This window comes from Pleurodeles waltl, chromosome 5 (genome assembly GCF_031143425.1).
Source record: "Pleurodeles waltl isolate 20211129_DDA chromosome 5, aPleWal1.hap1.20221129, whole genome shotgun sequence".
Classification (NCBI taxonomy): domain Eukaryota; kingdom Metazoa; phylum Chordata; class Amphibia; order Caudata; family Salamandridae; genus Pleurodeles; species Pleurodeles waltl.
Genome location: NC_090444.1, coordinates 282,875,632 through 282,901,969, shown reverse-complemented (window position 1 = coordinate 282,901,969; position 26,338 = coordinate 282,875,632). Strand labels below are relative to the sequence as shown.

The window sequence follows — 26,338 nt, the reverse complement described above, 5'->3', positions numbered from 1 at the left end:
TGTGTGTGGTCCAATGATGATCCTGAAGATTGTTTGGGGTGTAATTTGTCACAGTTCGGACCAGGACTCATCATGAGTCAGTGGCAGCTATTCCTGTAACTACTGAGTATCCTTTGTTGATCAATGTGAGTAAAGTAGATGTGGACATGTGAACCAACATGTGGATGGTCCCACCCTGTCACTAAAGACGTGTAATGAGACAGTCAACAGGGCAACCTTGGTGTGCTGAGTGAGATAATGTCTCAATTGTCATGTTCCGGCAGGTGTCATTACAACATTTGTACACAGGTTGGCCTCTGCACTTCCCACTGCATCTGGGAACATCATAGCCTCTGTGCTGTTTATTCTCGCAGCTATTCACCACACACGGCCCATCACTATGTTGTGCGCACTGTGATGCTGTGTGTGAACTGTCATGGTTCTGACATTTGTGTATTATTCATGTACATTATCAGAGGTTGCTGGTTGTGCTGAAAGCCCTGTACCCAATCCCTGCCTATGACCCTGGGACACTGTCACACTTTGTCATTCATGCATATATGCAAACCAGACAAGGGTTGGGCCATGAATTTTTCATTTCCAAGAGGATGTAACTCAAATGGTACAGTTGATGATGCTATACAATGTATTTGGGTATGCATGGAAGAAGCCCATGCCCAATGCCCCATGATGAATGGGAGGTTTTCTTATGCACGTGTGGTACATATGTAGACACAGGGATACTTTAGTGTGACGCACAGACAGTTGCCAGTCAGGCTGACAGAATGCAAGGTGATTCAGGAGCCAGCTACTGGACAAGTTACATAATCAGTGGTCTGACTGAGACTGTTTGGAGGACAAACCAGACAGTTGACATGTCAAACTGTGTACGTCCTGTGTTTTTGAAGGTGACAAATGAACCCAAGGGCTGTGTTACACGTCTTAATTAGTATCAATGGTTGACGTGTATTTGACATAATGACAACTCCTATGCTGTTCCAGGCATCATCAGGGTCAGTGCTTTTTGAAATAGGTGGTGTGCATGGAGGTGATCACAGGTGTGGGCTGCATCTGTTTCTCACCAGTCCTGTAGGTGAGACTTGCATTCTAAGGGCCACCAGACATTTTCACAAGGGGAAGCAATCTACATGTGCTAACAGGGCTTTGAAACTAGAAGACAGTGTATATATTGACCTGACGTCCATGCAGTCAGATGTTATATGACAATGGCATACCTTAGGAAAGGGTGTAGCACACTGGTTTGCTAATGTTGGTCTGTGTGTGTAGAGGAGGTGTTATCAGGGTACACATCTTAGTATTCCAGGGACCTCTTCCGACAGGTGGGTTGTGACCAGGTGCGTGGGTGTGTCAGGAGTTAGGAAATGGGCTGACATGTGCATGGAATGTCATGTGCGCAATGCATGTCATATGTGTGGCACTTGTGCTGTCTATGTTCTGCTTCTACAGAACTCTAGTCACAGATATTCCTTGCAAATATTGGATGCAGTTGGACTAACTGCTTTCAAGGGTCTTGTCAGACATTCCTGTTAGTGATGCCAAAGCACATTGACTGCCTCATGTATGAAGCTTGTTTTCCCCTTATTGAGTGATGGTGTCATAGTTGTGTGCCATATACTGCGTTGGACCTTGCTTTCAACATGTATGTGTGAAATAGTTGTGGTCCTCTGCTATTGGCCTTCAAAGGAGATATGTACATGATATATGTCATTAAGAGTGTGTGTGTATGTGACCATTGTATGTTAGGCATCACATTAGCTCTGGGATGTTCTGTGTCCTAATCAGTATCTCAGCAATGCTCCATGAGGCAACACTCTTATTCTGATAAGTAGAGATGAAGTTGTGCAAAAAGGAATAGCCAGACCATGATATGGTGATTATAATGGGTGTTTATTTAAATTAGTTAACTAAAGTGGTGAAGGTGATCATATTCAGAAGAAATTATTTACAATCTGTTGCCGCCTGCGTATACCAGCAGCTGTGTTCTGTAGTTCCCCCTCCTGTTGCAGGCCAGCATCCTCCTCTTCTTCCTCTTCAGGCATGTGTGGCTCTGGTTCCAGAAGGGGAATGTTTCTTCTGATACAAATGTTGTGCAATATTGCACATGTGAGGATGATCCTACAGACCATCTCGGGGGAATATAGGAGGCTACCACCAGTGATGTCGAGGCAGCGGAACCTTGACTTGAGGATGCCGAAGGTCCGCTCGACAATGCTGCGTGTCCTCCTATGGGCCTTGTTGTATGCACGCTCTGCAGCTGTACTTGGGTTGCCAAATGGTGTCATAATCCATGGCTGGATGCCATGCCCCTGATCAGCTGCAAGAGAAAATGAATGGGATCATGTTGATGTAGCTGGCACTATTGAAAAGACCTTTAATGGCAGTAGTTGTCTTGTGTTGTCTGTGACTCTTTTGTGTACTAATGTGACATCCTATGCTTGTAGGCTGTACCATCTGCATTGTGTTGTTTCCTTGGCTGAACGAGTGTTTGTCTGCAAACCGTTTGTCAGCAGTATGTTTTGGGATTTGCAGTACAGTGTGCCCTCCCTAGCATTGTGACTTGTGATACAGGTGTCCGTGTGTCTTCAATGGGGGTGAGATGATAGTTCCATGCACAGTTAAAATTGAAAGTGTTGTTAACACGTTCATATCAAAGTACCCTGGACATCCCATACCTTGAAACTTATGTAATGTATTAATGTAAAGGTCATTGGGACACTTACAATTTGCAAGGTGACATTTAGGCAACCACACTCATTGACGTCTTCACATTAGGCTGTACAGTAATTTCCAATGTGTGACAGGTTCAATGGTGACTTAAGAAACATGGCTAGTGATGTCACAACCTCAGTGTGTTCCTGTTCACATGTTGCTGTTGTGGTGTATGTGTTGTGTGTCCTAGAGGGTTGCTGTGCAGTGGGTATAAAAGTAGGTTTTTGTACTTACCAACAAGTAGCCCATTGCCATACCGTCCATCCTGGAAGTGTTCATTGATGGTGCAGTGACGGAAGATGTATGAGTCATGTACACTCCCAGGATATTTAGCCACGATGTTGGTGATCAATCCCTGGTGATCGACTATGGCCTGCACGTTGATGGAATGTGTGTGCTTCCTGTTGCGGTAGAGGTGTTCAGTTGCAGCAGGTGGCACAAGGCGTACATGTGTGCAGTCGATTGCACCAAGGACGTGTGGGAAGCCACTGATTGCGTAGAACCCCTGTTTTGTTTCCTGCTGCTTCTGCAATGTGTTAGGGAAGCAGATGTGGCGGGGTGTCAGTCGAATGATGGCATCCAGTACTTTGGGCAAAAAGGCGGAGAATGATGGTTGTGATATTCCGCCAACCAGGGCACCAGTTGTTTGGAAAGAGCCACTTGCCAGCATGTGAAGTACGGCAAGCAGCTTTGTTTCTGTTGGGATGGTGCGGGGTGTCACCAAAGTGGGAGCCAACTGCTGTTCAATGTTTCGCAGCAGCTGCTGAATGGCCTGTCAGTTCAACCGGTACCTCTGTATGATGTTGTGTTCCCTGAGGCCCTGAAGGGTTGTTCTTGGGTGGAATATCCTCTCCTGCCTTCTGCGCTGCCTTTGGGGTCCCTGCTGGTGTTGTTGTAGCTGCTGTTGTTGCTGCTGGGCTCTGCGTCTGCGTGCACGCTGGATTAGAATCACCTCCATGGCTCCCTGTTGCTGCTCTGCTACTCTGCTGTTTGTTCTGTGTGTTCTGATTAAATACAGGTGTGTTTGCCCCATTTTAACGCCTGCCCTGACCCAGGCGTTAACTTTTGACGCAAATCGGGCTGTGCGTCATTTTCTGGCTCCACTTCCCGGCCGTGCGTCATTTTTGCCCGAAAGCATAAATACGACGCACAGCCGTTTAAGCCATTTTTTGGACGGGAACGCCTACCTTGCATATTATTGACGCAAGGCGGGTTGTCGTATCCAAAAAATGACACACACAGCGGAATTTTGTCGTCCGCGGGCTCGGGCGCCAAAGTTTAAATACGGGGCAACGTTTGCGCTGATTCTGCGTCAAACTTTTTGACGCACAATCGGTGCAGACGGAGTATAAATATGCCCCTTAGTACCTTGTCAAAGATATTCGCCACCTGAATGGACATACTATCTAAGTCAGATCTTGAATGTTCCTATTTCTGACATACTTCATTGAACAAAGAATTGACAGAAACTCACTGAAAGACTAGGTTGCCAAAAACAACTCTTAAGAAGAGACAGAGACATTAGATGAACTATTCAAAACAAAGAATTACATGAATATGACCTCAGTCCGAGATAAAGATGATAGAAAATTAGGGATAACATTTTAGAAGACCACGGAGTAGTGTTAAGGATTGTCTATATGATGATTTACTGTTACTAACAACTGAGTAAAATATACATAACAGAAGACTAACTATATTGAAAAATAAGTATATTGGAATTGTTCAACGGAATAAGCTATATCTGTTGTCACTAGTAAATTACTGGAAGCAGATCTGATTGTAGAGACAACATGTGCATCATAAATAGAATTACAGTTAAGATATTTTTGGGGATTGTACTCATACTACTAGTTATGGTAGGAAAAGCAATCGTTTTAGTAATACACTTTACACCTGATGCTGAGAAAACAATACTAGATTTTGTCAACACAGAAACAGATTATAGATTAAGACACATTAAAGACATAATTTGTAGATTATATAGATGAAGATTATTCCATTAATGTCTATTCCAGATCAGTACAGGAATACACAAAAGCTTCAGAAATTAATGTTATGTTTGTGCTCACATTTCACCTTCAGCTGATGAACAGGTTTCTTATCATCACATTCCTCTTTCTTATTCTATCTCTTGTAGTATTCTTCTTAGTTTAGTCTATAGACTACAACACTGAATATTATGGTTGCAAAGTCATCATTTTGCCCTGTTCAACTTCAACGTTTTTGTTGTTGCCGACTGGTGCTGATGATAACTGACTCTGACTGTGCCCTGGGCTCTGTTAGTCAGACCCAGGCCAGTGCTGTGTTAAAACACACACATGTAGTAGAGTACAGTATGTATTAGGGTACATTGCCAATTGGCCTGACAGACCCTGTTAGTCCCCAGTATATAATAGGGGAAGTGTATACACTCTGCCTATAAACAACTAGTATATAATAAAGCATGGAGATTAGAGGCCCAGGAGAATTTCTGCACTTGCATGTGTGAACTGCTGTGTGCTTTTGTCCTTTTAAATGCAGGCCATACCATTTATTTGCATGACAGCCCCTATAAGTCCCTATTGAATAATATGGCAAAGGGGTGCTAACTACCTATAAGACCCTAGTACATAATAGGGCATGGAAGTAGCGGGCCGGCAGGATTGCTGCCCTTTGCATGTGGGCACTGCTGGAGGTTTTTTGTCATTTTTAAATGCAGCCTGACTCTGCAGACTGCATTTAAAATGGAAACAGTGTCCCAATTCTACTTTGGTGCTAAGGGCACTTTATATGTGATGATCTACCTTATTTTCACATATTTGGTTCCCGCAGGGTCTCCCTTAGGTGTCCCAGGGGTGGGGAGTCACGTAACTATAAGCAGGGGCCTTATACACGATGTTTTATAAACCCTGGTGAGGGAAAAATTGATCATTTCATTTTTCCCCATTACAGATTCTGTCCTTCATAGGCTATCATTGCAATAATGTATTTCAATGTAATTATAGTAAGGAAAAGCGCTGAAAAGATATTCAAGGACTTAAAAGATTTCTTTTGATAAATCCATCAATTTGACATTGGTGAATCTATCACAACCTGCACATAAAATAAGTTTTAAGGCTTTTCTTTCTGTACGCCAAAATCCAGCTTTCTGAAGGTCCCCTCTGATTGGTCAGTGCTAACAGGATTAGCAGAGCTGCTTAATTAAGTGATAAGTGGTTGTCCACGGGAGAGCCTATCTGGTGAATGGCAGCTCTGGGGCTACATAGGAATCCCAGAGCACGGGGAGGGGTAATAAAACATACAGCCTCAAAGCAGAGTAAGACAGGAGGGAATGTTAGATCACCTAACCCCCACCTTCTGGACCCCCTCAGCCAGATACCAGGCTTAACGAAGGGATTTGCAGATGTAAGGAGGAGGAGAGCTATGGAAATGAGCCACACTGGGGGAAGGTTTAGTCAGCTCTTACTACGCTGCTGACATTTCAGCCATCATGAATTCTGGAAGAATGGTCCTTTCTGGGACAGGAATATGCCACACTTTAGAGGAAGTGGTCATGCACCTGGGTGTCACTCAGCAATCTATTGGTTGGGATGCCCCCCTTCCTGATGCCCAAGAGCTGGGAATAAATATGTGAGAAGTGCACAGCCTCTCAGATCTGCTGCCTGAAACTACAAGAGGAAGAAGGACTGCCCTGCTGGAATCTGGATCTGCACCCTTGGCCTGCACTCCTGAGTGAACTGCGCCTGCTGCACAATCTGGTACTACAGCCCTGGGGACAGTGCCTTGCTTCAAGAAGGGCTCAGGAGTGCACTCCCTGCAGCTACAGGTTAACAGAGCTTCACCTGCATCATCCCCAGCAAGAGTCCCGAGCCTAGAGTGCATCCAATGAACTTTTGGGGATTTGGCCAGGTGCATTGTGGGAATTGTGGTCCAACTTTTCAAGGACCATCAAGGAGATTCAAGACCCTTGGATTTGTGTTTTGGGTCCTTTGTACCTGCAAGGAGGACTTCAGGAAACACCTCCTGAGGTTTGGAGAAGTTTAGTAAAGTTGGCACTTTGTGTTTCTATGCACTAGGAAGTGCTTATTCTTTTTTTTAAAAGTCTTATCTCCAGTTCCAAGGAACAACCAGGAGATTCCAGACCCTTGGATTTCGGTTTTGGACCTTTTGTACCTGCAAGGAAGATTTCAGGAAACATCTCCTGAAGTTTGGAGAAGTTTGGTAAAGTTGCCAATTTGTGTTTCTAAGTGCTAGAACGTGTTTATTCTTTAAAAATGCATATCTCTGGTTCCCTACATTGGATTTTTGTTATTTTGGTGTCAATGTACTCATAGAAATATAACCTATTGTTATAAGTAGGTGTGGGATTTTTATTGTGTGTTGTGTCTCACTTATTTACTGTATTGGTGTTTTTGAATGCTTTACACTCTTGTCTCCTAAGTTAGGTCTTCCTGCTCGGTTACAGCTAACAAGAGTTGAGCAAAGGGCTAATTTACTGAGACCTTTACTGAACACTTGGTTAGTGGCCTTATTGCAAGTGGTAGGTTATTACTTAGCACTACCAATAACGCACTTTCCAACAATTATTATTCTAATTTTGAAATGGTGCTTTCTAATGAAAAGCATAAATATACACCCACAAGCTAAAGATATGGAGACAGCTTGGCATTACTTTAATACATTTCATCCTGTAAATACACGCATGAGAAAAACGTAATCTGTTTAATGTGCTCACAAGAAAAAAGCTTTTATTCAAATGTTAGAAGACCGAAACAAGCAAATTGAATATAAGTGAATATAAGACAGAGGGTGTGCAGAAGAAAGTGTGGAAAAGAGAAGAACAAGAATTTAAAAAGAAAGTAGCTGTACCTAAATTGAAACAAAAAGAGAGACTTAAAGGGAAAGTGTGTGGGTGCTTGAGAGAAGAATAAGTGGGAAGAAAGTGCCAGTGGGCGATAGCAACTGTGAGCATGAGTGAATTATCTGGTGGAGAGTGGCAGATTCTGCAAGAAGATGATTCAATAATACAATTGGTGTATTTTATATGTGGGGGAAACACTTATTTCACGCTGTCTGCTTTTTGGGAGGGAATATGTTATTTGGGACTGTTGTTTCCAAAGATGTATCTTGTACAGATTTTGGAGGCATTAACAATGACACCAGCGCACAGACGATACACAAATGGTGGGAGACATATTTAAAGCCATAATACCTGTGGTGGGTGTGATTTTGAATGATGAGAAAATTAGAAGGTTATCAACTGTGGTAGATAAATTGGCAAACAAGCACATCTGAAGCCGTATTATTAGAAGACAGCGCTTGTAGCAATTAGATCTATGGTTCTTCGAAACCTCTATGCATTAGTAATTCTTTTAGCTGAAAAGGACAGAGTCTGGAAGATGCTGAAAATTGTTGCAGTTATATACCAGATAAGAGCAAAAAGATAATAGATTATGGAAAGAACATAACTGACAAAGCTTGATCTTAAACTTTTGGAAACTCCTAGTATAAGTCAAAACTTTTCCAATGGATGTGCAATAGTAGCAACCTGTTTAAAAGGATTGGGAGGAGGAATCCTTAAAACTATAATAATACCTGTACTAATTATAATAGTTTGTTTCTTTTCTACAATAGGCGTATATAAAGATAGGAGGATGATCTTGATAAGGAAGAGAGCAAAGAAAACAAATAAGGGAGTAAAGAAAGATTTGGAATTGAGTAAAGGAGTGAATGAATAATATTAGAATATAAAAGAAAGAGAAACCCTGAAAAGAAAAAGACAAGAGTCTGACAATAATGACAATGAAAGTGCTTTAAAACAAATACATTTGTTAAAGTAAAGTTGTGATGGTTCTGTACCATCAAAGAGGAGGAAACTGCAAAAGCTTTCAATAAAATATAACATTAATATGGAATCACTAATCGAGTGAATGGAAGCTAGGCTTAACTTAAGCTGCCTTTCGTAGTCATAAATTTGCTTTAAACTCTGCACGACCTATGCTGCCTTATTTGGAAAAAACTGTTAATGTTAACTCTAACATATTCTTAGGAGCCTAATAATTGTTACATTTCTAACCTTTGTATGGATTATGCATGTTACTAAACTTTTTCCATTTTAACAATGAAAGCAGTATTATGTTATACTTTTTGCCTTACTGACCTGCTTTGGAATGTGCCGACTTGCACAACTTATATCCACAATTTCATCTTTTATGAATGGGCTTATAGTGTGAAAGCTGTGAGAAAGGAGATGACTACCAACATTTATAAATTTACCTTGTTTTTTCAGAAATAAGGTACACATGTGAAAGTTAGGAAAAGTAGCAGATTCCTTTCTGAATTCGAGCTGATCTCAGCTTGAGAAATATATATAGTCAGGTAACAGGGATGTTATAGTTAGGCTCACATTTTAAATGTACGAAACCATAGAAATTCACCAGTTAGAGTTATCTCAAGTAACTAACTCGTGACTTAAGATAACTATAAATCACGCTGCTGCCATGCACAGTTTTTTCATCAAAACGTTTACTGCAAATATTGATATTATCAATGATGTTATGAAAGATGGCATGAGTGCCGTCATTTGTGGGGTAATTAGGAGTGCATGGCGAGGGCGCAAGTTATAGTGGTAAATCTATGTGGGTTTGTACGTTTAAAATGTGAGTCTAACTATAACGTCCATATAACCTTTGTTTTTTCAAGTGAATTTCTGTTATTTTAATTCTTTTTCCTAACTATAACATCCCTGTAACCTTTGGGGTTTTTTTCAGTGAATTTCTATGTTTTATTTAACGCATAGTAATGATAATCCAGCCATCCACGCGCACAGCCATCAGCCGTGCGCCGTGGTGGCTGGCCAGCCCCCTTTAAGCACCCAACCTTGCACCATGCACAGCCTTCACCTGTGCTCAGGGGAGGTTGGCTCCAAGACCTGGCCTGCAGCCACGCCCTGAGGCCAACACACCCTAACCACCGAAACCCATGCTGTGCGCAGCCTTTTGGCCGTGCGCAGTGGGAGTTGGCTGCGGCTTCTCTCTGTGTGAGAATAGGTGTGAGAGGGTGTATCTGGGGGTGAGAGTGGCTGTCACATTGGCTGTCTGGGTGTGAGAGTGTGTCTACATTAGTGTTTTAGTGGGTGTGTCAGTGTGTGCACAGGTCTGTGAGCGAGTGCATGAGGGTGTCAGTGTTTGAGTGGGTGTGTGAGTGGGAGAAATTGATTGAAAGAGAGAAAGAAAGTGAGAGGGAAAGAGATAGAGTTTTTTAGGCTTTAATATTTCATATACTTAGAATAAGATATATTTTTATTGTTTTGTTTTAAAAATTCTATTATTTAAAAAAAAAAAAACTATAATTATAAAAAAAAAAAAAAAAAAAGGAAATGGGTCCAGCTGGACTCAAACACCCAAAACTCAGTGTGAAGGTCTGTGACTTCCACACTGAGCTATGGTTTTTTCGCCACCCTTTATGGGCTTTCTGGAACCACAAAAGAGCCCTCAAGGGCTCCCCCACATACCCTATTTATTTATTTATATATATATATTTTATTTAAATAAACATTTTTTTTAAAGAAAAAACCCTTACGGGCTACCTGCCACAGCTTCAGCAAGCATGGAACTGCTTTGACAGCAGCTCTGTGCTTGCTGAAGCATTTCATCTTTGTCCCCTGCACGCATGCAGGGGACAGAAAGGAAAGCTCTGGTTTTTGATAGGAGGACCTGCTTTACACGCCCTGCTGTAAAAAACAAGAGTGTTTGCTATGGCAGAGCTGCAGCCAAGCCACAGCAAACAGCTATGTCCCGGGGGTGGACATAGCAGGAGCCGGCCTTGGGAGGTGGCAGTCCCCAGGGCCATCAGTAGTTCCAACAGGGGGGCTGCGTGCCCCTGCTCCAACGTTTAGATAGGCCAGGGGTGGGGGTTGCTGGGCTTTGGGACCCCCTTTCTTATTTTAAATATTTGCCCCCGTGGGTAGTGGTTTCCCAGGGCAGTGGGGGCACAAGCCCCCGTATATTATTAAGTGAATGCCCCGGGGAGTTGGTGGTCCCTGGGGCAGCGGGAGGGGGCTGGATGCCTCTGCATATTACAACAAAGGCCTAGGGAGGTGGCTGTCCTCAGGGGAGCAAGGGGGGGGCACGCAACCTCTGCATAAAAATAAACAAATAATAAACCCAGGGGGGTGGTGGTCCCCGGGGCAGGGGAGCGGTTCTGCAGCCCTCTGCAAATAAATTACATTTTGCCCCGGGGGTGGTTGCCCCCAGGCAGTGGGAGGAAGTCAAGCAGTGCCCCTGTATATTAACACACAGACCAGGGGAGGTGGTGGTCCCCAGGCCAGTGGGTGGGGACGCGGGCCCCCAGCATACAAATAAGCTCTGGGGAGGTAGCAGTCCCCAGGGCAGTGGAAGGGGCAGGTGCCTCACCCCTGCTTTTGTTTTACACAGAGGCCCCCGGGACTTGGCCCACACAGGAAAATGATAGTAACGAAACGCGGGAGACCGCGCTTTATTTTTATTTTACAGCAGATCCGTGGATCCACCGTGACTCTGCTTGTAAAATAACAAAAAAATGCTTTTTAGCCCCGGGGGGGTCCCATTGAGACCCCACCACCAAAGCTAAGGGGTGAGGGTGTTCGTACCCTGGCCCCTTTTCTTTATTACATTTTCTTTTTTTTTTTTTTTTTAGAGTCCCAAGATGCCAGAAAACACTTCAATGACTTCTGTTGTTGAAATGTTATCAACCAATCAGATCTCTGCACGAGATCATGAGGGGTTGCGAATTCTTCGCTTCCCTAGATATACTAATTTGGATTTTCTTTTATTTCTCTCAAACTACTATGCTGAATTATACCAAAACAAAAAAGCACTCTTTTTGGACCAGGGCCTACGTTCCTGCCAAATTTGGTGTAATTCCGTCTAGTAGTTTTTGTGCTATTGCTGTTCAAAATCCCTATGGAAAAATGAATGTGGAAAAGGTGTTTTGGGGCCCCCCCTTTTTCTCTGACCTTCTTGGTCAGATCACCCCGAAACTTTCCAGGTAGCAGCTGACGGGACTGGCAAATTATTTTGGAAAGTTTCATGAAGAATCGTCAAGCGGTGCCAAAGATATAGACAAGTAAAAAACACCTTTTATATATAAACTAGGTCCTAAAACTAACTTACCAGGCCCAGCTGCTGCATCGCTCTTACTCCTGTCTTCTCCTTGCTTTTTCCCTGCTTTTGAGTGCCTTCTACTTGCTTTTATCTCATTCGCACTTTATCCTTGCTTTTCCCTACATTTTTTGTGGGCCCTCTCCTTGCTTTTCCATTGTTTTCACTGCTTTTTCCCCTGTTTTTTCTGTGCCTCTCCTTGCTTTTCCCTCATTTGCACTGCTTTCTCCTTGCTTTTTCCTCCATTATGTGTGTGCCTTCAAATTGCTTTTCCCTTGTTTTCAATGCTTTCTCTTTGCCTTTTCCCCAGTTTTTGTGTGTGCCATCTCCTTGCTATTCCCTTGTTCTCACTGCTTTCTCCTGGCTTTTTCTCCCTTTTCTTTTTTTAGTATGCTTTCGCTTTGCTTTTTCCTCATTTTAACTGCTTTCTCCTTGATTTTTCCTCTGTTTTCTGTGTGCCTTCTATTTGCTTTTCCCTCATTCTCAGTGCTTTCTCCTTGCTTTTTCGCAATTTTTTTGTGTGCCTTCTCCTTGCTTTTCCCTTGTGTTCATTGTTTTCTCCTTGCTTTTTCCCATTTTTTTGTGTGCATTGTCCTTGCTTTTCTCTCGTTATGATCTTGGCTCAAAGGAGGCAGTTATGTTTACTATGCACACAATAACTCTTGCCACCCACCATGTTGTCCTATAGAACACACGTTCTGTACCATTGAGCAACTGGAGTGTTTGAGCATGGTGAGAGTGTGTGATATGTATGTTGATACCATAACCGACAAGCTTCTGTGGTTTTCCACAGTTTGCCGCATTTAAACCAGAACCATAATACAGTATTAAACTGTTTTTTTTGTGAATTTCTTTTGTTACATGATATACTCAATTTGCAGGGGTTGCCAGAAGGGCCCGGCCTTCCCAGTGCCTGCACCTGACACAGACAGCCAAACCCTGCTGTGCATGACCTTCAGCCATTAGCACTAGGGGTTGGTCATAGGGCCTGGCCTGCATCCCTGCACTGTACCCAACACACTATCAACAACATTTTGTTTTCTTACCTTTAGGTCCCTATCACCTGTGCCCTGGAGCCAGACCCTCATTATATAACATCTCTACTTGCCTGTGGATTTTTTTTTTTATTCACCATGAGAAAGTAGCAAATCATAATGGATCCGCAAATAATTCATAAAATGCCGGTCTAATCCGATATGTAAAGTAGTGGCTTGTTGGATCCCAATACATTTTTGATTCACAAACTGCGCTAAAGCAGACATGTAATATATATTTTAAAAAACTGATAATATGGCCCAAAATTGCCATTTCTTGGTTCTTGTGACATATACAAGCCAACAGTCCTTTTGATTGGTGTTTTTACAATCTCACCAGAACTCCTCAATGTAAAGAATAAATGATACATGACTCAAATACATAATAAATAAAATATTGGCCAGTTGAGGGAAGCAATCATTTAGATGTCATTAAAACCTTATTCTCCCGAGTTTGAAAAATTACTTTTTTCTATATGCTCTATCATGCAAGGGATGTGGTTATATAAAAAGAACCTGTTTCTTCTTTTCTGAAGTAATAATGAGCCGAGGAATTGCAGTGTCACACATTTCAGTGAGAAACTTTGTGGAAATAAGCTATCAATTGTTCAAGAAAGTATCTGGAGGGGACAAAAAGTAATATTCAATGAATATCAAAATTCAAATAATTTTGTAGGTGTGATTGCTTTTCAAAGCAGAATCTAGTTCTTTTGTCCCTGCACAAAATTACTTTATTGGCTCCAAGCTTCTGAAAGAAAGTCGTTCATCAGCAAGGTGAAAGTTGCCTCAGCAAACAGGGCAAAAAGTGCAGTGATATCATCCGGAGCAGGGATATGCTAAATCACAAAATCTAGTCCTAGTTGCTTCACATATGTCTAGCGAGTGCCCGACTTCGTGCAAAGGCCAGGCCACTGATAAAATTAATGTTTTACACCTAATGAATATGAATAAGTAACTCTGACCTGTAAAACAACTCCCCATTTACTTTGACTTTCCACATCTTAACCAGTGGTCCCTCATTTACAGTTCCACAATAAAAGCACACAAAATACAGCAGTGTTAAATTACCTCTTCAACTACTTTCTCGTACCACTACTTATTGAATGATGTATTCCACCTTACATTCAGGCACCACTTGACTCAGCATAACCACAATACAATGCTAACAACCACCTACCCTGCACCTTATCCCTACATTGCCTCCTGCCCTTACCTGGGCAATAAACTGGAGGAAGAACTCACACCATTTTTGTTTCATTTGCCTGCTTACTGCAGTTAGGTATTGTCAGCCTGATGGGTTCTAGCTTGTAGATCCAGTGCTTGGAGGCCTGCAAGACTTTCAGGTTGGCATTTGAGGTTGCTTGGCATCCTGGATAAAGTCTGGGGAAACCTTGACACCCTGGTGATATGCTGGGCTTGCAGCTGGAGGTCAGGAGAGGTTTTTAATTACATAACTGTCTTTGATCAACATGGCGATGGGGGAGGCGTGGCCTCCTCTTGTTTTTTTCAGGCAGAAAGTAAAAATTAAGCGGATGCAGTTTAAGTCAGTCAAAGTCTGAGCCTGACCTTTCTTACAATTGTAGCACATCTGCTCCTATGCTCATTTTCCTATCCACGGGCCAATCATCCGCTCAGCGTTGTGACACGGAGAATGGACAACTGTGGGTTAAAAACTCCACCTGAACAGTGCTTAATTCTTTTGAAGCATGGCTCTGTTAGTGCTGTCTCTAATGTGAACTGGTGGGAGAGGTATTTCCTCCTCTTAAGAAAGCATGTTACCAATCTTGGAACTGGGAGGGTGGGGGATGCACTAAAGTAAGGCCGGTACTGAGGTAGCTTTGGCCCTTAAAAGAAGCTGACCTGTTCATGCTTCCAACTGATGTCAAGCCCCTGTAGCTGGTAGGGAGCGTTCTTGGCCAGGCTTCAGGCTGCTATGGCGACCATGTTTCTGACTCAGTAAATGAGCAAGCAGGAGCGCACTATATTTGTTTCTGCTACGTCTGCTTCAGTTTTAGTGAAGGACAATAGAAACATTCTTTAAATAAATGTATTATTAACTAAATACAAACTTGCAGGGGAAAGAAAGTTGATAAACAGCCCTGTTCAACAATCGAGGAGTAACAGCCATCAACCAGTTCAGGGATGTTTTAGCAGTTGCCGTTTCATCCTCCACAGTGCCTGACATAAAATAAGTACACAAAGGGTTTGCTGTAGAGGGAGTGGAAGTACACAGAAAAGTCAGATCTTCCTAAGTTTTTGACACTTCTATATCCCTTGATCAAAGGGGAAATAGAACTTCCATTAGTGGTGAATACAAATCCAGTGCTAGCAAAAATGGCAGGGAAATCATCACTTATAGTTGTTGACGTTTCATGGGCAGATGTGGTAGACCAGTATCGGGAAACAATATTGAAGAAGTGCTTTACTAGTCAGTGCTGGCCTATATACTCAATATATGCATTTCAATCATTGGCAAAGGATTTTCAAGGTATAAAGTCAGCTACTCAGAAAGGTGATGACTGCTCTGATTTATTTGCAAATATTGTGATGCCAGGAAAAATCTTGTCAAATGTTACCTGCAACATTCTTATGTCTAGGCTATTGCAAGTGCCTTTTTTCTGGTAGCGGTTTGTCTTGCGATCAGCTCAAAGATTAGCTTTGCAGAGCATTTAAAAATCAAAGCATGCACAACTACTCAAATTGTAGCTTAAGTCATCATAACTGCCACACAGGCCATTGAGGAAGAAGCACCAGAGGGGATTTCAGTTTCAAACTGGGAAGAATAACTACTACCGAATTTTCTCTTTTCAGGATCAGAATAATCACCTGCTGCTTCTCCTCTTCCTAAACCCAAAAAGTGATCCTGACTGCTTTCAATTGTCAGAGGTGTGGGACGTCTTTCATATTTTCGGAGGGCTTAGTAAGATGATATGTAAGATGCATAGGTGATAACAATATTAAATCAGGGGTACTCTCTTGGTGTTCAAGCAATGCTCTCCACATTATAGCCCAATGCACCTAAGCTACATTGAGGATTTCATCAGGTTCAAACCCTTTCCTCAGGAGATCTCAGAATTTCTAGGAAAAATGCCCAATACCAAAGTCACAGGAGAAGGAAGGCTCCACTCAAGTGTCTCCTTGGCACAGATGTTGTCAGGTGTTTTCTACTCATAATAAATCTAAAGAAACTGCACCAGTTTCTAAAGAAAAGTGATTTCAAGATGGGAAAATTACAGCAGATAATTCTATTGGTGTCCATAGGGGAATTGATGCCTGCATTAGATCTTCTATATGCCTACCTCCATATTCCAATCCTCCTCAATCCAAGATTGTAGAGATTGACATCCTCACTGAGGGTCTTGATTAAGTTTTTACCACAGCTGGTAGCCATTCTCCACAACAAAGGAATTCTTGTTAATCTTTTCTTGGTTAATGTGGTCAGCATTTAAATAAGTGTCCAGGAACAGACAAGATGTTATGTCGGATTTTGGAAAACAATGGATTTATAATCAATCACAAGGAATGCCATCTGATTTCAACACAGGACTTTGAGTTCATTGCCACCTGAATAGATACTCACCTGGATTAAGTTTCACTTCCTCTGCTGAGAACTGTCAAATTGCACCAGCTGCTGTTCAGGCCTGGGAAGCAGAAAAGTGAATCCACAAGTGGATGCTTCTGGATATAAGGACATATGGTAAACTCTGGGTAAAAAGGGGGAGGTGATGTTGTTTTTAATATTTTGTATGGTTCTACAAATTTGGCTTATTTCTGTTAGGTCTCCTTGAAAGCATCTTGTGTCTTTGTAGTTCAGAGGGTCCACTTGCATCTGGGTCAGTTGGTTCAGCATCCTGTGAATCATAGACTCTATCTTCACAGCACCTGGCAGATATGACACCTCTGACAAACAATGTTTGAAGAGAAGTACCATGGTGAATGGCCCCTCAAACATCAAAGGAGTCCCTTTTTCGCTTCCTCACTTATTAACCATAACTATGAATGCAGGAAAAGTTGAATTAGGGGTGGCACTGAGGTGGGTTCTGACTGCATGTGAAATGGCTTCAGAAAGAGAATTTCCATTTCTTGAACTGTTAAGTAATTAAGGTGAAGTATTATTCTCTTCTTCATTAGTCCCATCTTCTACAGAACTAGGTGGGCCTAGGGAGTATGGGTTACAAAATCTTATCTAAATAAACAGTCAGAGAAAGGTTCACATTCCTTAGTGGCTTTAATGTGCCAACTAGTCAGATGGACAGAGATTCACCTGGTCTCTCTCTCTGACTTACGTTCAAGAGAAACAAATTGCCAGTACAGGGAATATGCTTCTGCCAAAATTTCTGTGGCCGGGACCCAGATTAGCAGTGTTGTGTAGTAGATGCTTTGACCTGCCCCTGGCCTTCTCACTTCCTTTCCGCATTCCCCCGTTCCCTATAGTAGCCATCTTTGGAAGGAGAAGATAGACCTGGTGTTGGTTAACCTCTGTGGCTGCTCAGAAGTTGGTTCCCGTTACTCAGATTAATGTCCAAAGTGCTAGTGCGTGCCCTTTGGCTAGATCAATATTGACTGCACACTCCTCTCCTTCCTCCTGTTGCATACCAGAAGATGCTTTAAGCGGTATAGCTATTTAGAGAAGGAGACTGAAAAATATTGGTCTTCCTTTCCCAGTAGTTCTATCAGCTAAGCGTCTATCCACTAGGTTCTTCACTGGGCTTTATTTTCTAATTAGTGTCCCGACAAGACCCTAAATCCATCAAATCATTATTCAAAATAGATTTTACAATTTACTCATGGAAGGATTGGATATAGATTTGGCAGTGGCCACTTTAACAGTACAATGATCAGCAATAAGGTCAGCCATAGCCTATTAAGGAAATGGACATTGCAGTAAACTATTGAAGAGTTTCTCTTTGTGTAGGCCATCTATGAAATCAATAGCCTGTTCATGGGATCTTCCCTCGGATTTTAGGGCATTACAGACTCTTTCCTTCCTCACTTAGGAACCTCTTTCTGAGTTGGATCGTAAGCACCTAGCACTTAAAATGTTCTTTTAATTGCCATAACTTTGCCTTATAGATTAGGCAAACTAGGTTCTCAATTAATCAGATCCCCATATCTGAAGTTATTTTTTAGATGGAATTTTTCTTAGATTAGGAACAGAGTTCTGCCCTAAAGTAATGTCTGCCTTTCATTAGGGAAAGACAACAACTGTTTCTTCTTTTTTTTAATGGTTCTTTCAACTTCTGAAGAAGACACTGTGCATATATTGGATAAGCTAAGAAAAGTCGAAATGTATTTGACAAGATGTCAGAACTATGCTCAACTTGAAAACTTTGGCAATGTTGGTGTTTTCAACATGGTTACATGGCATCTCCCTGCAACCTCGAGTAGATGGATAATCATACGGCTTTTACTTCCCAGGATTTTACTTTTCCAGGGAAAGTGCCAGGTAGATCTACCTGGGGGATGGCTGCATCTTGGGCAGAAGCATGTAGAGATTCTTTAAATGCATATGCATAAAGCACTGCATGGAAACGTGACCTACCTTTGTTATTCATTACATATTAGATGTAGGAGACAGTACTTTAATAGAATTTTGATCCAGAGTTTTGGCAGTCACTTTTTCCTAGATGTCTGTATTCTCCTTGTATGTTCCAAAACTTTATTACATGTAGGTTGTTTGAATTGTGTCATCATAGAAGTGTGTATTTCTAGGAATCAGGTGGTTCACAGTGATTTGGTATATCCTCATTTAGTAAGCAATGGTACAAAACCGGTGTTTGGTTTTGGAATGTGTCATGCAAAGCATCCATGTGGCTCCCATTGTTGCTACTGTAAAGTAGTCACTGAGGAAGGCAAATTACAAGTGCCATTTTAATAGACAAACTCACACAGGAGGTATCATAGCTTGACCACCATGGAGTCTTGAAAAGAAACTAATTTCAAAGATCATATTCTACAACAGAATTAATGATCTGGTAAGGCACAGATGTCACGGAAAAGGATATTACTCTGTTTTTCTCCCTGTTAAATGCTGGTGTTGCACATACAGATTCCCCTGAAGAATGCTCCTAAACTAGACAGCTATTGTGGTTTTCCTTTGACCTCCATCTTTGTGTGTCGCCTGTAGTGATCAGTATATACTGAGTGCCTCTTCTCACACATACATTATTTGTTTTTAGGGTCAAGCGCGCAAGCGCTTTGGCCTGTTGTAATCTCTCTGTGGGCCCATTCTTTGTTGTGCTTGTCTTAAATGCTTTATTTTTATTGGTGCATTTTGTAAAATGTCCCTCCTTTGTGTGCTGAGTTTCCTCCCACGTGATTTTACTAAGTGTACATTTTTGTTGGCCATCACACTACGTCTCGCTTCCTCCTGTTGCAGCGTTTGATGGCCCCTCCTCTGGTTTCAGTTTGCCTTTCATCCCAGCTGTGATCCTTTCTAGACATTCACGCAGGGAGCCAATCACTCTCGTGCTTATGGTGGCCATGGAGCTTTGAACTGACTTCCTTCTGTCAACTGTTTTACTTCTCATTTTCAATTTATATGGCAAGAAAAGTCCAGTTAGGAATTTACAACGCTAATAGCTCTCACTCGAGCAAACGTGAGACCCATTGCATTGCAAATGTTTGTTATATGTGTACAGAAGTGGTGGATGTCATTACACACTCACTTTTATGTTCAGCATCAACAATGCATGTGGCAAAACTCAAGCCCACCAGTGATGCAATGTTGATTGATTGCGCCCTCTCCTCCCATGGCTTTTACTGGTTGATTTGAGCTGCTATATATCTTTAATTCAATCAACTTTAGTTCATTCCTACTTTACTTTGCCTCCTTATTTTTAACGTTGAATCAACCTTCATTTCATCCTCTATTCCTAAATGCATGGTTAATCATAGTGCTTACCATTTCCTTCATCATATTTTACAAATCATTTAATTACGTTAGGTTTCATTAACACAACCCTTAGTCTAATCTTAAATATAATTACACTTTTATTTTTTCAAAATTATAAGTCACATTATTCAAAAACTAACCTTAACTCCGATCCGGACTATAGATATTTAGTGAGACCAAACACCCCTTTCAATTTTAATTCTCCTCTTTACCCTCTACCAACCACCTCCCACTAACACTGTCAGCCCTTTTATTGTGATTTATTTTTAGTTTTTCTACTGTTTTGATTTTGTTAGCACACCTCCGACCATCTAATTTAATTGGCATGACTAGGATCTCATGTTTTCCATCCTTTAGGTCCTCATAGTACAGCAATTGTTCCTGCATGCCTTGAGTGATTATAATGCTATTGCCCCTGCTATCTAGGCACCATTATGAATGTTTTAACTTTCCATGAAAACTCCAAGCATCTTCATCCAACTCTCTTATTTCAACATGAAGGATTTAATGGAAACCTTGCACTCAACACTCATGCTTTAAGTTTAACAAAAGATTCAGTATTGACCCTAAACCACTGGACTTCAAGTGACCGTGACTCCATGGTGCTGTTCAAGGTCTGGCAACCCAAATGCAGCTTCTGCAAATCATACACCAAAAAAACCTCCAATCCTAAATGCAAGAACCATGGATGAAGAATTAAACAAGAACTAGGTGAAATGAAATTACATCCAAATACCTGAAGTTCTACAGAACTTTAAACATAAAGGCATAAATTAAGTACCATGTCACCAGTTTTGCTGATTCAGCTACTTTTCTAAAGTCATGAAACGCCCTGCAAACCACAGTGCACAAGAAATGCCTGATGTTTAAGAACCATTACACTAAATGGATGGCTACCATGGGCAAAACGTAGCCCCGTTTATCAGTTACTCCTCCTACACCTCGGTTTGCTGTAACTTACTCAGCCTCAGTTATCAGATGCTGGTTTCTCTGAGCTGGTTCTGTCATGTCCTAAATTCAAATATCCTACTCCTCCTTGATTTCAATGGGTCTTCTAGCAGCCCTTGGTCATTCTCGACTTGATTAACAGAACTACCATCCTCAACACTGTATTTCAAGAGTGACTGCAACTGGGTGATCTGATAAAATAATACATCAACCCACTTATAATTATGCCTGCTCTTGATGTCAAGAATCTAGAAAAACAGACTGATTGCCAATGCTCTCTTCAAATGGAATGATTGATTCAAAGGACAAAGTTTTTACAATTCAGTAAATACACCAAATATCACAATCATCTGTTTGATGCAAAGTCAGCTTCCAAATGTGCTGTAGTGGAAGAGTCATCTATCATATATTTCTACCTGGGATGATTTCAAAGACCAAGTAGATGCTGCCATCATATTGCTTGACCTCTCACTTGTTTCAGATATGATTTATTATCTTAGCCTCCTCTTGTTCTTCTATAATATTGGAGTTCAAAAATGGTCAAAGACCGTATCGATTCCTTTATCACATACTGCCTACAGCTCACCTCAATTGCTTCATTTCCTTCCTTATCTTGTCCTCTCACTTTAGATGTCTGATAATTTTCCATCTTGCTCAATCATATTCAATATTTTCCACAGACATCTACTCCATCTAATTACATTTTATGATAAAACAACAATGCAGACACACAGATTCTCCTTAATCTCCATCCACATTTGAACCTTAGAAGATTGGTGCTTGGATGTCCTCCAGATGCTGTCAATGACTAGATGACTCAACATCATCTCAAGTTAACATCAGCAAAATGGAAATTATTACCTGTCTGCATTCTTGCGGACTAATAACTGGATACCCCACCCATTCTGACATGTTAAGTAAAACGTTCAGGAGTAATCTTAAATATGTATCCTAATTTTCTGCTCAAATTACCACAATTGTGAATGTTTTCTTCTATCACCTGGGATGTTTCAGGCAAACCATCCCTTTTCTCAGTTTCCTTTTCTTGGAGCAAGCAGCTATTGCTCTGGTACTCTCACATCTTGATTCTCCTGATTGTTTTATGTAGACCCCAATTTATCCAGTACAGTGTGGCAAACTCCTCCTGTGTTTTCAGGTGTATGACCATCCCACCGAGCACTGTTCGGTCTGCAATTGATTGTAAGCCACAAGAGTATCTGCCTCAAGGCCTTTGCCATCATCCACTTTGCCAATAAAATAAGAATTATCTTTCTACAAAGCAAATCGACAATCTATTAACCAGATGCAGGCATTGCTCAAAGGTTTAGCTCCACACAGGAATATAAATCTTCCATGGATTTTGACTTCTAGGCTTGACAAAAATGACATGAATGGATCAAACCAGGGACCATACAAAGACAACATTGAACCGTATGGTCCCAGTTTTCATCCGTTACGGTCATTGGCGACAAGCCCAGTCACATAAGTGGGGTGCCATTTTAGTGGTAACAGTGTGGGAACACTGGGTGGTAAAAACGTTGTGGTTCCCCACAGATTTCAGAACTTTTCCTCACACAAATGTAAGGAAAATGTGCAATTTTAGTCATCATTTGAGATTTGCATGGCATTGTCGGTAAAATAAAACAAGTGGGATCCATGCAAATTATGCCGCCTTGTACTGGCCTGGTTGTCTAAGTTGCAGAAATGCCTAGGATTAGTAGTTTTCCCTTTGCAGCTGGCCAGGCCCAAATACCACAGCTACCCACATCTACCCCATATGTACATTTTCATGGTGAAAACCTGATGTCTCCACAATGGGTTTTGGGATCTGTTGCGTCATGGGTGGTAGGCCTACCCACACCAGAAAAGTACCGTTTTCTTCTAGATGAATATTCTCTCCATTTTCTGCTTCCAAATATCATGCAGTACACAATAAAATATCATTATCAGCTGCAACTAAGGTGTTGGCTCTGGGTATTGCATGTTTTTGGACATCCAATAAACACTATATATTCCTGAAACCAGAAGGGTTTGACAGATATAATGGTATATTACTTTTGTAAATCAGCCATTTAGGCAAAAAGATTAGAGATGAAAATTTTGTAAACTATTGCTATTTTTTCCTGCTTATTCCTAACATTTTCTTTTAGTTCAGTGATTCCTTTCTTTGGGAAAACAATAAGCTATCTACATAAATGACCTCTTGTTGAATTGTGTCTGCTTTCTGTAAAATGTATCACTTTCTAAGTTTACCCCTGAGTTCCACACCTGTTTCGCCCACAAACTGTAAGGCGGTAGTAACCACAGAAATGTGAAAAATTGACTAAAATTTGCATCATTTCATGAATCAGAAGAAAAAGCTCTGAAATTCGCCAGTTATATTTTGCAAAGCACATTTTATTCCATTGTGTATGAAAACATTATGTGCGCAATGATGGTGCATAATTTGGCTAAAATGTGTGCTAAAATGGCAGTACGTGTGCCAAATGGTACATTATTGCCACTTATAAAATCAGGGCCGGCTTTAGGACTGGTGGCGCCATGTGCGACAGTTTGTGGCGCGCCCCACACCATTACCTCCTCCACGGTTTCACCAGCAAATGTGCCCCTCATCTCTCCATCGCTCCCCTTTCACATACATTCATGTGTTTTAAAGCACTTGTAAAGGCTGACTTTACTAATCCACTCAGCTAGCCACTTAAAATATTGGGGCATTTCTAAGAGCCCCTAGTGCCATTCTTACGCCACATTAGCGCCATTTCTTTTACGCAAATGTGGCGTTAGAAGGCCAAAAACGCCATGCCATATTTAAAAAGTGGCGCAATGCATGCATTGCACCATTTTGTATCCCTTTGCGCTATATTATGCCTGCGCCAGGCATAATGTATGCAAAGGTGGCATTCCCCCGTTTTGGGGGCCCAAAAAACAGAACAAAGAAATCAGACAGATTTCTTCGTGTCATTTTTTTCCAGCACTTTTAATGCCTGCTTAGAGCAGGCATTAAAAGGAGACTTCGGTTGGTTACAATGGTCCTCTGTGTGCTTTGAGGGTTAGCATCAACGTTTTTTACGCTAATCCTGCAAAGGGCCAGACTAGCGTAAACAATTCTGACACTAATCCTCTAACTACCACCATGTTGCACCATAGTGGTGGCGTTAGGGGGTGGGGGGGTGCTACGGGGTGCTAGAAAAGTGGCGCAGAACTGTGTGCAGCGCCACTTTTTTCAAATACGCCACGTAGGGCAGTGCTTAATTTGTAAATAAAAAGGTGACGGTGCCCAAAACCCTACTCTTAAACACACGGGTGCTGCAATTAAATGTGTGAACATGGAATACCGAGGCAGCGTAATCCTGAAGCCATCTGCGGCCTCTGCACTCCCTGCCCCTTCAGCTCACTCTTGCGGATTTCTGCTTTTTCCCTTTGTGACGCCTTTTCATTTTTCTCTTCCTCTGTCTTTCCCATATGTGTCTTTTTCTCGCAGTAAATGCTTGAGGCAGAAAAACAAGCACCGGCCCTCAAAAATAAGTGCCAGTGCTCTGCACCGGACACACCAAGCACAAATTAAGCAGTGCCTTAGGGGCATATTTAAGAGTCCCTAGTGCCATTCTAACACCACATTTGTGTCATTTTTTCACACTAATGTGGTGTTAGAAGGCCAAAAATGCTGCTCCATATTTACAAAGAGGTGCAATGCATGCATTGCACCACTTTGTAACCCTTTGCACTACATTATGCCCCCCCCCCCCTTGGGGGGGGGGGCAAAAAACATGTCACACAGAAATCTGACATTTTCTTTGCATCATTTTCTTCCAGCACTTTTAACGTCTGCTCAGAGCAGGTATTAAAAGGAGGCTTCTTTTGGTTACTGGGTGCGCCAGGCATAATGTATGCAAAGGGGGCATCCCCCCTGTTAGGGTGCCAAAAACTGTCAGATTTCTTTGCATCATTTTTTCAGGCACTTTTAATACCTGCTCAGAGCAGGCATTAAAAGGAGGCTTCCGTTGGTTACAATGAGCCTCTGGGTGCTTTGCAGGATTAGCGGCAAGTTTTTTATGCTAATCCTGCAAAACGCCGGACTAGCATAAAAAATTCCGACTCTACTCCCCTAGCTACCGCCATGGTGCACCGTATTTTAAATATGAAACACACATGGTGGCGTTAGGGGAGGAGGGTGCTAAGGGGCGCAAGAAAAGTGGCGCAGCACTGTGTGCAGCGCCACTTTTTTCAAATATGCCCCATAGGGCAGTGCATAATTTGTAAATAAAAAGGTGCTGGTGCCTAAAGCCTTCCCCTTAAACACGCGGCTGCTGCAATTAAATGTGTGAACATGGAATATAGAGGCAGCGTAATACTGAAGCCATCTCGGGCCTCTTCAATCCATTTATAGGCACTCCCTTCTCCTTCAGCTCACTCTTGCGGATTTCTGCTTTTTCCCATTGTGACGCTTGCCGGTGCTCAACACGTGACAAGAAACATCCAGCACAAATTAAGCACTGCCATAGGGGCATATTTAAGAGCCCCTAGTGCCGTTCTAGTGCCACATTAGTGTCATTTTTTTACCCTAATGTGGTGTTAGAAGGCCAAAAACGCTCCGCCATATTTACAAAGAGGTGCAATGCATGCATTGCGCCTCTTTGTAACCCTTTGCGCTACATTATGCATGCGCCAGGCATAATGTATGCAAAGGGGGTATCCCCTGTTACGGGGGCCAAAAAAAATACGCAAAAAAATCTATTCGATTTCTTTGCGTCATTTTTTTCCAGCACTTTTAACACCTGCTCAGAGCAGGCATTAAAAGGAGGCTTCCATTGGTTACAATGGGCCTCTGGGTGCTTTGCAAGATTAGCATCAAAATTTTTGACGCTAATCCGAGAAAGATCTGGACTAGCGTCGAAAATTCTGACGCTAGTCCCCTAACTACCACCGTGGTGCACAGTATTGTAAATATGATGCACACATGGTGGCGTTAGGAGGGTGCTAAGGGGTGCAAGAAAAGTGGCGCTGCACTGTGTGCAGCGCCACTTTTCTTAATTATGCCCCATAGTTCTGTGTTTTGCAGCAGGCATTTTAACCCTCTATGCTACTTTATGTTGAGTCAAAGCTGCCAACAGGCAAAACTCCCATCTCTCTCTCTAGCAGGAACATTAATCACAAGAGATATCTTGACATTTTAATTGTTTCCTTAAGGCTAAACGCGCAAGGAATTTTCAGCAGGTGCTTTTAAATCGCAAGTTTCGGACGTTATTGCTAAACACAGCGCCGCTGGAGGTCAGCGCCCGGTGCGGTCGTACCGCTCGCACCGCCCAAAAAGCCGGCCCTGTATCAAGTAAATGCATAGTCGATAGAGTGTAACAGTTATACCGCGGATGCAAAGAGTGCTTTTCACATCACCATGTTAATTAGGAATCCTAATTAATGCATAGCCCAGATACATTTCAACATGGGTATATTTACATGAACTTTAATGCCCATTGTACACCAATCTAATGTTGAAAGATTTTACGTAGCCTTGCCAGAAAACGGCTCCTCCCAGATGCCACAGAAGAGAAAGCATAACTTAATGTGGATAATAACATCCTGATCTAGGAGATGATGCAACATCCTGATGAAGACAGAACGTGAGAGGTCAC

At 42.0% G+C, this 26,338-nt stretch overlaps 1 protein-coding gene across 1 annotated transcript in view; it reads right to left on the bottom strand.

Moving 5' to 3' along the window:
* The window catches only part of RHOQ (ras homolog family member Q), a 253,252-nt gene that overhangs the window by 89,237 nt on the left and 137,677 nt on the right, over positions 1–26,338 (bottom strand). The window lies entirely within an intron of this gene.